General features: G+C 42.9%; 1 protein-coding gene across 14 annotated transcripts in view; it reads right to left on the reverse strand.

The window, feature by feature from the left end:
• Nucleotides 1-14,304, reverse strand: part of RBFOX1 (RNA binding fox-1 homolog 1) — a 1,110,759-nt gene that overhangs the window by 749,307 nt on the left and 347,148 nt on the right. Inside the window, exon 1 of one of the 14 annotated variants that reach the window (XM_042037803.1) lies at nucleotides 4,995-5,012. The exons of the other annotated variants lie outside the window; for them this stretch is intronic. The gene's annotated coding sequence lies outside the window, so the exon portion shown is untranslated. Of the gene's footprint in view, nucleotides 1-4,994; nucleotides 5,013-14,304 lie in introns of those variants that run through there. 14 annotated transcript variants of the gene reach the window in all.

Below are 14,304 nucleotides of genomic sequence, written 5' to 3' on the forward strand. Positions count from 1 at the left end.
AGTTCTCCTTTGTTTTACAGTTGGCATTCACAAATTAATCAGTCATTCTTACGACCTGTACACCCTGTTACAGATCCATTTATTTGCATTTTTGGATGCAAGATATTTTGGCTGCAATTTCAGTTCAGTTCTACTCTCCATCCATGCCACTACAACATTTGCGTCCGAGTTTTTCCATCCAGTTCTTTCTGATTCTTCAAATCTAAAATCTAGTTTTCTTGACATCAGCACTGAAAAAATAGGAACAGCAAACTTTTGAAAACAAGAATCACGTACTAAAGTGATCTTTGACCATTCAGTGGAGCCTGAGGCTTAGTCCAGAGGATGGTGCAGGAGAGAAAACCCCTCAGCACCGACGCAGTTCATGTGAGCAGCTCTCCCCGCCCCAGTACAGGGGCCCATCACCCAGTGCAGGTGAGAGCTGAGCTAAGGGCACAGGGGAAGATTTCTCAGGATACTGCACACCCAAAGGATCCAAAGGATGCCTGTCCCTGCACCATGGAGAGCAACCCCAGTGTCTCAGGGAGCTCTTTCGGAGCTCTGCCTTAGGAGTTGGCGCAGGAGAAACAAAACAGGGGAGAGAAAGTGAGAGCCCAGCCCAGCTCTGCAATGCTCCACATCAAAGAAACCTGATGGATCTGCTGGAATTGTTCAAGAGCTAAGCAAGTTATCCTGGTAAGCTGAAATTGTTTCAGAATCTAAATAAAGGCCAGATTAAATCACTATAAGCTCTTTCTTCTGGGCTGCAGCTCTGAGAACCATTAATATAAACCTGACTAACCATAGCTAATCAAGGTTCATTTATTGTATGCTGCCAATAAAGAATACAAAAAAAAAAATTAAATATAGCAGCTTTTATTTTAAATTCCTTACTGTTTTCTGCTTATAAGAAAACCAATAGACAGGTTGCCTGTACACTGCAACCTCCCAGTGACATTTGAACTGCAGTGATGTTTCCACAGAAACTCCTGCCCAGCCTGGACCATCCAGCAGCTTTTTCAAGCAGGGTGACACAGTGCTGATTTTCTCAACTAATTTTTTTTTAGCTTTCTTCTCATAAAAGGCTTTGTCCAGCACTGCTGAAGTTAACAGGCAATGGAAGCACGATCAGGATGAATATGCATCTCTAAGACTGGTAGAAGCAGAGGAGAATCGAGTCTTGAAGAATGAAAACAAGAAGTCACAGATGTTCCATTTAGTTCACTTTGCAAAGCGACAATTTGAATTTCCTTTCCAAAGAAAACATCTGTGGCAAAGGTTTAAATTTCCTTCTTCCTTTTGATTTGAATTCACTCTCCTTTTCTTACATGTCCTTTATACAGACCAAACAATACAGGGTTGTTTTTTTTTCCTAAGAGCTAATAATGACACACTGCAAAGTAAAACCAAAATTCCTCAGCAATACTGCATCATTAGAAGTAATTTATACAACTGCTACAGATGACTGAGTCAAAAAGGAATTATGAAACGTTGCAAACCATGAATCTATTAAGAAGTACACAGCTTTTCTGTGTCTTCCCCCCTCCTCCCCTCCAACTTATCTATGGTAGTAATTTCAGAGGGCTGAATGCAGTCTGTGCTCCTACTCAGGATCCCATTCACTGCTGCCAGCCTGGGGAACAGGAATAAAGCACGTGCACTCCGTGCTTGCACACTGTCACTACGACTTCCCCTGCACTCGTACAAGTGAGACTGAGGAACATAAAAGGCACTGCAACTCCTTCCTTTTCCACTCTTCCAGCAACGAGGGTTTATAACAGTGCAGTCTTTCCACATGTAGATTATATATATATATATATATGCACATATACACATATTCCTATTAAAACTGTGTCGTGTATTTGCCTGCTGAATTGCCTTTGTGAACATCTACTGAGATACTCCTACAGCTTCTCACTATTTTTCCTCGGTGACAGTGGCTGAGGATTGGTTGAGGTTTGCAGAACTCAGCTGCCCCAAAGAACAACTGTACATCAGTGTAATGGTTAGAGCTCTCACACAGTGATAAAGGGAACCAGGCTGGATTCCCTCCTCTGCCCAGGAGACACAAATAATAATAATTCTGCCTACATCCTTCTGGGAGACAGCTCCCAGCTACAGGTTGTACACTATTCTGGCTGGAAATGTTTGACACTTCTTTTTACAGGCTTCTACTCAGCTAAAAAAGAGGAAAGCTGTGATCAAGATTGGCTGTGAAAGACCAGACAGGCACAGCAGAAAGGCTGCTGCCTCCGTGGGCATCACACACCACGTGCTACTTTTCACCTTTTATTCTGAGTAAGACCAGCAGATACTACACAGATTTTTCCTGAGAGCAGCAGCCAAAACTCTCATCTGTCCTACAAGGCATGATCCAAACACCACTGAGAACTCTTTTTCCAGCAGTCACTGGCTTTCCATGCAAAAAAAAGTAAACACCCCCCTCAAAACCCCCCAAAATCAGCAATCCAAGCTAAGCTGACATAGCTCCAACAGGAGGAGGGGACAGCCCCACCTTTCCAACCAGAACCTACCTGATTTAGGATCTCTTTGTGGAGAATTGCAAGGTGAGTTTTACATTTTCACCCAGCTGAAGGTGGGCACAGAATGTACATCTGCCACCCACTCAATATTCAAACCATTTGGCTACAGTAGGAACAAGGACTGCAAATATCACATCCATTCTTTCGAGCCAGAGGTAGGGGAAAAAAACCCAAAAACCTCTAAAACATTCCTAGAGTAAAAGTTTCTGAGAAAACCAGTAATTTAGTTATGTTGTGTGCACAGAAAATACCATCCCAACCCCACCTTTAGATTTCCTTAGAAAAACACACAGAGTTTGGTTCTCAACTGGGCACAGTAATAAAATCATTAGGGGTGGGGTTGGTCTAGATGACCTTGAAAAGTCCCTTCCAACCCAACCCTGTTCTATTATTGTATGATAAAACATCAAATTCTCACACATACCAAACCACCACGGCAAGTTGTCAGTATGCAAAGGCAGACAATTTGAGGCACCACAAGAAAATTAACATAGTCCTTATTTTTCAAAGTAAAACTTGGAGCCTGAGACACTTGAAGTCCATATCACAGTTCAGGGATCTAAATCTTCCATGGTTGTTTCTCCAAGAGTATAGGGCTGCATGGAAAAACTGGGATCACTGGAAGAACTGAGCTCTAAATCTAACTATGGCAGCAGCAGGGAAAAATTGAAGAGGAGTGCCATTAATTATAGAATTATAATTCTATAATTACAATAAATTGAAGATTTTCTGGAAAAGGAGACAAACATGTATCTTACAATGCAGTTTTAACTGAGCATGTGGCAGTGGATGCTACAGGCTGCAGCACAGAAAGCAGAATTATTAACCCCAAACTTCTTCCAAATGAGAATGGATCTGGATCTTTACCTAGCAGGACCCCAACCAGAGATGTGAAGGGAAAAAATAAAAATAAAAGTAGAATACAATATACCCCAGTTATTTTTTATGCTTTAAAACAAAATGTGCCTCCTCTGAATACCTGTTGTTCAGAGTGAATCTCCCAGCAAAGCTGGCATTTTGTGGAGCTCCAGCACACAGCATTTGCTGTTAAGGCAATAAATGCCGTGGGGAATATGTATAACACACAGTCATTTATACCAGAAATTCGACAAATCCACCACCCCCCAGAACTAAATTGTCCTTCATCAGTAAACACACAGGGAAATCATTGTAATTTTATACCCAATGCATAACAAAGTATTTTTTATTCTACCCAGCAAATTATTCTGATCTCAGGGCACTCTTCTCAACATTAAAATTACAGGTAAACGCCCTCCAAGCAGTGAAAAGCAATCCTTAAGTGAACTGAACTTATGGAACATATGTTATTTAGGCAACGAGCCAACTGCCATATGGTGCTATTTTAATTTTGATATACATTAGCTACAGAAACTACTTCAAAGCAAATGTGAGCAAAAAACACTATAAAAGAAAAAAGGACTCTACAGGAGACCTGGTTCTGAATTGACTTGACTAAGAGTCACCTGTACCCCTCCTATTACTCATTTGTGTCATCTCATGAGTGATTTTCCTTAAAATATTTGAAGGTACTTGCTTTCCACTTCTGAAGTTGCAGGACACAAATATTTTATTCTAAAGAAAATGATCAGGTTTTGTGGTAAATTACCTATAATTTTATTAATGAGGCCTCTCTCCAGTAAATATATATTTTAAAAGAAAAAAAAAATCTTTCAAATCTATCTCCTGATAGTTTATAAGATAGACTCCTTCACATGAATACTTAAAGCAAGTATAACCAGAAAATTAGGTACAAAAGATTTAAGTGCATATTTCCCAATTTTCTAATTACAGGGGCTTCTTTTGGGTCTTTCAAAGTACATTATTGGCATTTAAGCATTAACACACACATTACTTTATTTTGATTTCTCTGCTATTTGTTACATAATTGGTCTAAAACGTAATCTTTCCGACACAAGGCAATTCATCACACGGTAATCTACAACAACTGACTTGTAAATAAGTTATGTACTTAAACCAAAACACAAAGAGCATCAGAACACAGCCCATAACACTTTGTAATCTCGTTACTTTCTAACACAATCCACTGTAACTGGGCTGGTGGGAGAGGAACTGATTTTTTCCTGCAGGAATCACAAAAACCCTGGAAAGCTTACAATATCAATTTATACATCAACTCCATGCAAGCACATGATATACAAACTGGTAAAATATCCCAGCTGCACTTAATCTGTATCCAAATTTTGAGAGGATCCTTGATGCACATTTTGTTTTGTTTTGAAAATACTGCACAAAGATTTGTAAACTCTCCAGCAGCACGCTTGCAATCTGCTAGGACTCCTATCTCCAGGTTTTTCTCCATATAAACAGCCAACAAAATGGAAATGCACGTATGCCCAGAGAGCCTGGCTCCTCACAGCGCTGTGCCCTGCCCTCCTGAGCTCTGGCAGAGAGGCACAGCTGAAACACACACGAATTCCTGCTCATACTCACGGAGCTGTCGCTGATGCTCCCTGCTTTAGCCTGGGGAATCCAGATGAGTCCCAGTCCACTGAAGCACTTTAGCAGCACGTTCTACCCTAGAGAAGGGTCTCAGATTTCTGAAGCACTCTGGAATCACTGCAGAAATAAGCTGGGACTTCCTAGACCCAGCACTGAAGGGAAGAAAAGTCTCCACATGTAAAAGCAAGCTCCTGCTCTGCTGCTGCTCTGGAGATGTGCAGTGGACAAGCAGCAGCACTGATATTAGAAAACCAACTCCAGAATAACATCTCTGGCTGCACAGCACCACCCCAGCTCCTCAGAGGGAGTTGGCTAAAGCATCTTCACCAGCACCTGGGAGCTGGAGGCACTTCACACCAGTTGGGAGCCCAATGCTACAGTGCCTGCTCCCACTGGTGTCACAGGAACAGAGAGGCTGGCCCCACCTTCCCCTGGCCAAGTCCTGCAGAGGAAACAGAACTCTTGAGGAATCCTGTGTTCACACTGAGCCTCTCTGCTCCTGTGTACAAATTCTGCTCAGGCCATGCCAGCACGATGCTCTGCTCCTGTTCCTGTGCTGCACACACAGCAGAAGGGTCAGCCCACACCCCTGCCAGGATCTTGAGACTGCAACCAAAGCTAGAAAGGTTATTTGAGGAACAGCTGAGCTGACTGCCTCACCTCCTGTTCTCCTCAGGCTCAAAATCAGCAACATTGCCAGGTTTTAATACCTTATAATATGCTTTACATGCACCAGGTTAAGTCAATAGGGAAGATAACTGAAGTTGCAGCATATCTCTTACACTTCTGAGCAGATCTTATATTTTTAAAGCTGACCAAATTACATTCTAAGTGCTATGTAATCTAAAAGATGCTCTTAACGCTTCTAATTTATCATTCTATTCAGGGTGGTCAATGGATTGTGTTTCTTCAAAACCTCAACCAATCAGCAGTTAGAAAAATAGTTAAATTCATTTACAAACTGTCTTCCCCAAGCTCTACATTTCTTTCTTTTACCACTCTTGCCCACAATGCCTGCCAGTTCTATTTCAAGTAACAACAACCTAAAACCAGTTTTTCTTACTGGTGACAGTATTCCAAAAAGTTCAGTGAAATAACACTCGAGTTTTTGAGCTTTACAGGGTATCTGCTTGCCAAGCCTCCCAGCAGCACCAGGAGCACTGGCATTGGCTGTTCAGCCCCAGGGAACAAGTCCTGCATCAGTTTTAACTTCCCATAGAAGTTGTCTTTCCAAACTCTGGGGCTACATTTTTCTTCTTACTCAAATCAGTTTTTTGAAGAAGCGATTACTCAACTACATTTGGCAGCACTCAGTTTCCAAACACGGGGTTTTTTAAGCTCTGAATAAGGGTGAAATAAAGTAAGTGTGGCCATATCTATGTTATCACACACGTGTGTGTGTTTGTAGCTACCTCTCACGTAAAACACCTGCAGAATTAGCTGTAGGTTTCTGACTTGACTCCAAAACAAGACACAGCTGTGATCAGGATGTTCCTCCTTCTTCCAGCCACTGAGAACAGCTTTTCCATATTAAAGTCTTACAAGAAAAGCCTAACACAAAATTTCTTATAGATTTGTAGAAGAAACGAAGTATAGCCTTTATCTGAGACAGAAAAGCAGGTTCCTGCGACCCAGACTAAAATGCCAAGTCCACAGAAACTTGCTAAGCCCTTCCTGCAACTTTGAAAGCAAGCACTGATGCAAACATCCAAACTTATTTAAAAACAGGTTATCCAATGAGAAAATTAACAAGTTCTACAATGACTTTTTTTCTTCTTTAAGGACCAAAACATCAGAATCTGTATTTCATTCTTGTTTCGGCTGAATACCAAAAGCCTTGAAACAACATCTACCTTTCTACACAATGATGGGTCCAGGGCAAATCTACTGCAACTTGTGCAGCTGCAGACAGGTAGGCAAGGGTTTATCTTTGCTCATTGCCAACAAATCAGATCATAAAAATCTCAGCATAGCCTAATGCTCCAACTACACCCTCCAGGGCAAGAGAAGAAAATACCCAAGTTTAAATTCTTCTAACAATTTCTGATGTTTTCACCCAAAAATCCATTCCTTTCCCGGCACCTTCCTTTGTGTAATACCCAGCTCCTGGTTAGCCCAGAAAACAAATTCCAGTGCTATTTCTGTACCCAGCAGGCTCACAAAAACTTTTTTTTATGACAGAAGGCAGCACACAAGGATGTGTGTTACATTTTGAGTGCAATGGGATACATTGCAGAGGGCTTGAAAGACACACCTGCTACTGGGAAAACAACCACCTCTTACTGCTGCCTGGTTATCCACCTCATTAAAAAGGGGAAAGAAAGCAAGAGTTGTTACAGACAAATCCCAAATGAAAGCCAAAAGGAGACCCAGAATACCCAAAAGAAAAGGGAAGATGGCACTGAAAATTTCAAGGCTAATCCAGGAATTTTCACTCACAGCTTTTACAAAGTCTAGCACTTTGATGCCTCAATCAAATATGCCCCTTCTGCCACTACTGTATTATAAATAACGTTTGCCTCCAGTTCCAAAATATATTTCCATGAATACACAAAAGAAGAATATATAGCAGACACTGGCATTAAATATTTAACTTTCTACCTCAACAACCTTTCTTTTTTTGTGTGTGTTTCTTGCTTCTGCTTGAGGCTAAATAGTAAGGCCAACTCACGAAGCAAAGCTGGTATCAGTCCTTATATATTATTCATTAATTTCAGATGTACCAATTCCACCTCTGTCTCTAAAGCCAGACATGTCACTTCATAATAAAGCTCTTTCAGCTCAGAAATCTAGAATTCTTATCCTCTTAAGAAACCAGGACATACACAACATCTTAGGGGTTCAGCAGTGCATACTGTGACCTCCAGGTACAGGAGGACTTTTGAACCTGAATTTAATGAGGCAATTAAGAAACAAATACATGATTAATTTTAGACTGCCTTAAAAGACCAAGCTTAATTTTCTGGCAGCAAATTTAACATTATTCAACACTTTTAAGAAGTGATTTTAACTCCTCTTACAGAAAAAACATCCCATCTGATTTCTTTGCTTCCAGTTGGTTACAGAGGAGAGAAACCACTTGCTTCAATCTCCCAGTACAGCTCCTTGTCACACACAGTTACAACTCCAATCGACACTTGAAAATTACCACTTTCTTCTTTTAGCTGCACACATTTACCAGGAAAAAAACAAAATTTCAGCACCTCTACACAGAAAAGGTTGCTGGAGACTTACTGAACACATGGCTGAAGATCACCCGCAGCAACACTACCAGAGAATCTGGTTTGCTCTTAAAATATTATGAACACTTCATCTTTGGCTCACTGGGACTGCCTTTCAAATCTCTTCCTGACCTTGAATTGCTGACAACAGAATCCCAAAGTTGTTACTTCCACTGGGCGGGGCAACAAGCGAAATACCCGACCACGTAATCTGAAAGTAGGCTGGAAAGAGAAACCTGAGCACAGTATTCACATCTGTTCCATGCTGCCGGTGAACTCCCCAGCGTCTGGGTGGAAGGTGTGAAACTCCCTCCCCTCAGCACACAAGGTGAACATCTCACTCTGCTAGAGCTCTGTGTGATGAGAAGTGGCAGAAAACAGTGTAACCATCCAAGCTTGAAGGAAAAACCTCCTTCCATCCACCCAGAGCCCTTGCACATTGTTACCTGTGGCTGAGGACAGCAGGATCCTTCAGCCAGTCAAGACACTTCAAAACCTCAATCTGGCAAAATGACAAATGCTCATTTAACTGCTTTTGTTGGCAACAGCCCCTCTCTTAAAGGTCCATGGGTGGGCTGACTGCACTCCAAGCTGACCACCACCTGCCCAAGTGCATTTCATAGATGCCCTGTTATGTCACAGAGACAGGTATCCAATGTTGGTTGATCAGATTTTATGCAAAATGACCCTTCTGTCACTTATATCTGGACTATTATGCAAAAGTTTTGTCCCTAAAGGAAAAAAAAAAAGCCATCATTACCTAATCTAACAATAGACAGATTAAAGCAGAATATGGAGTTTAATGTGGCATCATATTGGCTTGAATATCCAGAATAACTAATGAGAACTGTGGACAGTGACTTATAGGACTAACACTGCAATGTGTTATCACACCTTCTGACAAAGAAAAGCATTTACTAGCACACTTTCAGAAGCACAATCTGTTTAACACATTTTTTTTTCCTGTGGCAGTTTGCCTTGTATGCTTAAACAGCACTTGTTTTGCTTTGCCAACTAAACATGGTAAAAGTTCAGTGTTTATACAGAGTACACTGGAATGTCAGGTGCTTATTTAATTGCTTTTGTAGCCAATTTCCTTGCCCCTCAAGGCTCATTAGTCAGTCATCTAATCATTCCATGCCATAATGCACCCTCTGTGTTTCCTCCTTGAGTTCAGGAATATATCTTCATCTGTGTTCCCAACAGTGGTGTCCTTCAGCCACAACCTTTCTGAGGGCTTTTTGACTGGTTGCCAGCGTTGCTGCCTGTTCCACATGGAGGTGGATTTCCCCAACACCTATTAATTCTGTTCCACCATATACTTAGCCATCTGGACAAGGAGGTAATGGAAAAGGACTGCTGTTTCAGGAAAAATCTGCATGACTTTTCGGGTAATGGGTTTGTTGCACCTGTCCACCTCAGTGCTTTACGAAGGTGCCAGAAGGAAAGCAGGGAATGCTGCTGGGCTCCCTCCCACAAACCTGCAGTGAGGGCGAGGCTGGAGGGATGGATATGGAAAGGAGATGAAAAAGCAAGGTGGTAACTTCTGGAGTAGCTGTGAGTTTCAGAGCACCAGTGAGCTCTGTGTAAGGCTGTGCCTGGGCTTCCCACTAAGAGGAGTCAACACCAGGTTCAGTCCTGCTTAACACCTTCATTATGGAGGTCGTGGTGGGGCACAGTGTGACCTCAGCAAGCCTGCTGGTGACACAGAGCTGGCTGATACACCAGAGGGTCGTGCTGCCATCCCCCCAACAGGATGGTGAGGTGGGCTGACAGAAGCGCAAAGTCCCACACCTTGGGGAGGAACAACCCCAGGCACCAGTAAATGCCAGGATCCAAGGGGCTGCAGAGGAGCTCTGGGGGTGCTGCTGCCAGGTTGAACAGCCAGCAACATTCCCTGGCTGCACAGAAGGGTCAGAGCATCCTGGGCTGCACGAGGAACAGCTCTGCCGGCAGGCTGAGGGAACATCCTCCTCAACACCTCCCCAGCACAGGTGAGGCCACCCCTGGAGTGCTGTGCCCAGTTCTGGCATCCCCAGGACGGGAGAAACAAGGCAGTGCTGGAGAGAGTCCGACAAAGGGCTGCTGAGCTGATGAAGGTCCTGGACCATGTCTCAAGTGAGGAAAGGCTGAGAGAGCTGGGACTGCTTAGCCTGGAGCAGGGTCGGGGGAACCTCATCAGTGTGTACAAATATCTGAAAGCGGGGTAAAAACGTGACTGATGTTCCCAGTGGTGCCCAGTGACAGGGCCAGAGGCAATGAGCACAAACTGACAGCCAGGAGGTTCCCTCAGAACAGCAGGAACTGCTCCTCTGGGAGGCTGAATGAGCCCTGGCACAGGATGCTGTGGAGTCTCCCACCTTGGAGACACCCAAAAGCCATCTGGGCATCCAGCTCTGGGTGTCATTGCCTGAGCAGTGGGGTTGGACCAGAGCACATCCAGAGGTCCCTTTCTGCCTGTGCCAGTCAGATTCTGTTCAATCTACACTGTATGTAAAAACACACATTGAAAAAAAAACCCAACCAACCAACCAACAAAAAACCTACACAAAACTATCCCCAAACAAGCAAAAGACATGCCCAGAAGAAAATTAATAATTTGCTGCCCAAAATAAATAGTAGACATTTGTAAGTGTCAAGCCAACAGGTAAATTGTATTTTCAAAGCTGAGCTTCCATTCAGTTTAACCAGCTGCTTTTCTTTGGGATCCAAAGAAACTGACAGGGTTTCACTGAATTAGCACAGCAGTAAGGAAATGCTTATTTATTTAATATTTAAAACACCAACAAATATTTAGGTGAAGTTACTATACACATAGTTTATAGCTAAACACTGAAGAACTGTCCAGCTGACAACATACTATGAAGAATGTGTGTTTCTTCTTTTGGAGGGCTGAAGGGAAGGAAAAAAAAGAGAGAAATGAACTTTTCCTGAGCAGAATTCTAACAGAAGTAGGGCTTGGAAAGCACCCCATCAGCAGCTACTGGGAGCAAGAAATCGCCCATGTCATGCTCTCCAACCCACAGGGCACATCAGATTCTCAGCTGCTTCATTCTGCCCTTCTGTGCATATACAGAGCAACAAAACTCATTTAAGAGTTTTCTAAACATTGGGGTTTAATTCCACAGCAGAGAGAAACAAGGACAATAGGAGCACTGCAAGTAATCTACACACAGACATAGAATTTCTAAGACATGCAATTTTGGATAGAAAATGGTGTCGAATTCTTCTCGTAATGGAGAAGTGGCTAGGTTGAAGTGCTTTGGAATAATTATAATATAAAATGAAAAGCTTCTTGATGCATTATATTACTTGAGTTGGAGTAATTCTCTCGAGTTTCTATTTTTAAACCATGATAGTGTGTTAATGAAACTTTTCAAGGAAACTTCAGCTACAGACAGGAGAAACAAATTGCTGCTAACCCCTTTAGAGCTACAGCTGAAAGTCACCATGAAAGGAGTATTAAATGGGTATCAGTTTCATAGGGAAGGAAACTGATGATTTGAATTTAGGCTTGTACTCAATTTGTACAAATATAATTTACACAACATAAACCCAGAATCCAAAGAATTTATAACAGAACGTCAAATTATTTCCTTCTCAACATAAAAAGTGCAGATCTTAGTAAATGAGTAAGTAAATAAATATAAAGAAATAATTATTTTTTAACTGTTCCCTAAAGATGCTTAATGGCTATTTTTTGGTCCATTACCACAAAGAGCAGAACAAATCTTGTTCCAGATCCTAGAAGTTGCTCTAAAAGAGAAGAAACAGGTATTTTGAATACCCACCTCATCTCATGGGGTGCTCACACTGCCACATGCAGTTGCAAACTCCGAATCTGAGCATCCCAAAGCCCTGCAAAGCAGACTCTCAGCGCTGCCAGATGCTGAGGGTGCCCTGGCTCAGCCCAGGTGCAGCACCCTGCCTGCTCAGCAGTGCAAAGCCCTGCTCTCCACCATCACACACCACAGCCTGAGGTCAGCTTGACAGCATTTGGAGCGTTCCAGAATGGATCTCAATCTCCTTCTGACACCAGGAGTTAGACCACACACAGCCCACAGACATTTCTCTGCTTTCTGGTTAAGCTCTGTCCCAGCTAAGCAGAGCTGAACCTTCACAGATGTCGCTGACAGAAAACCCATTACCAACCAACCATCCTGCTGCAGCTAAACAGAAACCCACTGCTTTCTCCAGCCCTACCTAATGATTTCTAAAACCAGGTAAATACCACCCACAGATGAAATAAAAGAATCAGATCGTTCTTCTGCCTTGCCCCACAGGGAGGACATGCAACCCCATAACGAGGTCCAGAGAACTTGACAGTAATTTGGTTCAATTAAGCAAGTTACTATCAGGTACTAGATCAGTCTCCTGATACACACTACAGAATAATGCCTTTCTTGTGATTCCTGGGATGGTCACCACCCTGATGAGCCATATTCTGAATAAGACGGCCATGTAATCTTCCTAACTTCCATCCAATAGATCAAAATTATGTTACTAAAATATTCAAGAGCCTTTGCTCTCACCCTTCTTTCACTGGCATTAAGAATAAATCATTCTAATACCAACAGCAGCTAAAAATACCTCTGTATTTTTAAATATACTTAGAACATACCAATGTGCCTATCAAACTGGGCAAAGTGAGTGTTTCAGGACAGAACATCTTTACATTTGGGCAACTGAGGGGGTCCTGCAGCCTCTGGGGATGTTCTGTTATTGAACCAACCAACCTCCAGAGTGCTGGAGCACAGCCAGCCAGGCCTTTGCACAGGGTACCAATGGGTGGTGCCTCCGAGGAATACTTGAGTTGAATGAAATAGGCTCGCTGAGTGCACTTCTCTGACATGAACAGACACCAGCCCCAGCACCACAAGATTTGTTTCCAGCCTGCTCCATGAGGTCACTCCCCTTGAGCCACCATCAGGGCTCCACGGGCCCAGGCTTGGACCTGTTTTTTCTTTTCAAGGGAAGACCTCCATGGGCACAGACTTCTTGTATGCATTAGCCTTCAAACAACATTTTTCACCTCTGGGAAATCAAAACTCCCCCCCTTTCTTTTTTCTAAATGAGGATTGAGCCTCAAAAATTAATCCAGTGAAAGAAATTTACTGAACACAGTGAAATGTCTAACTTAAAAAGCTTAAAACACTTCATGACGCTGCCTAAACCCTGAAAAAATCAGGGTTTGAAAACAACTATGTGAGAAATCATCCTTTATTTCCCACTGCAATACCTCAAGTAGGAAGAAACTGTGTCATGTGCTGCATTTTTTTTTTTTTAATCAGCAGCTGCTCACAGACATCCCTGCAGGTGTTTAACTATTGAAATCTCAGTTTAAAAATAGTGACTTATTTGCAGCTACACTGAATACACCTCAGATCTGTGCCCAGGATGAAGTACCCCAGTCAGCAAAACACAGTTCTCTACTTCACCCAAAACCAGAGGACTAGTTCTGCCGAGGAACACAGGAAAGTGTGGCAGAGCAGAGCTCCTTCAGCCTAACAGAGCAGGCAAAAAAAACAAAAAAAAAAAAGGAGAATTGTCTCCTGCACTATGCTGCCTGTTAGTTCAGCTTCCTTAACAAAAGTCCGTCCTTAATTTAAAAACCAAATCAAATATTCTCAACATCACCTGTAGCAATCTCCACATTGAGGCATGACTGGGCAGGACGATGCTTTCTTTAAAGGGCTAGAAATGGGAGCAAGATTCAGAGTGAGTTCCCTTTCCAGGGGGCCACCAGCAGCTCCCACTGCCGCTGTCCAACCTGGAACAACATCCCTGCCAAAACCCTTTGGTAATGCCTGACCAGAGGGCTGCTCCAACCCTTCTCTCCCAGAGACATGGTGGCGGTAGGGGCTTGGGGAGGGAGCCCAGGTGGACAATGAAGTTGAGTCAGGGACGAAAAATGTGTGTGTTTTCTCTTTTTTTTTCCCTACCCAGCTCCATTATAATTGGCACTAAATGAAATCAAGTTGACTGTTTTTGCCCCGAGGACAATTGGGAAGTGATCTCCCCCTCTGTGTCTGATCCCAGCCAGGGTCAGCCCACCCCAGTGGTGGCACCTGCCCCACGCC

This window comes from Corvus kubaryi, unplaced genomic scaffold (assembly GCF_017639235.1).
Source record: "Corvus kubaryi isolate FWS band 111438036 unplaced genomic scaffold, C.kubaryi_AGA036_p1.0 37387, whole genome shotgun sequence".
Lineage (NCBI taxonomy): Eukaryota > Metazoa > Chordata > Aves > Passeriformes > Corvidae > Corvus > Corvus kubaryi.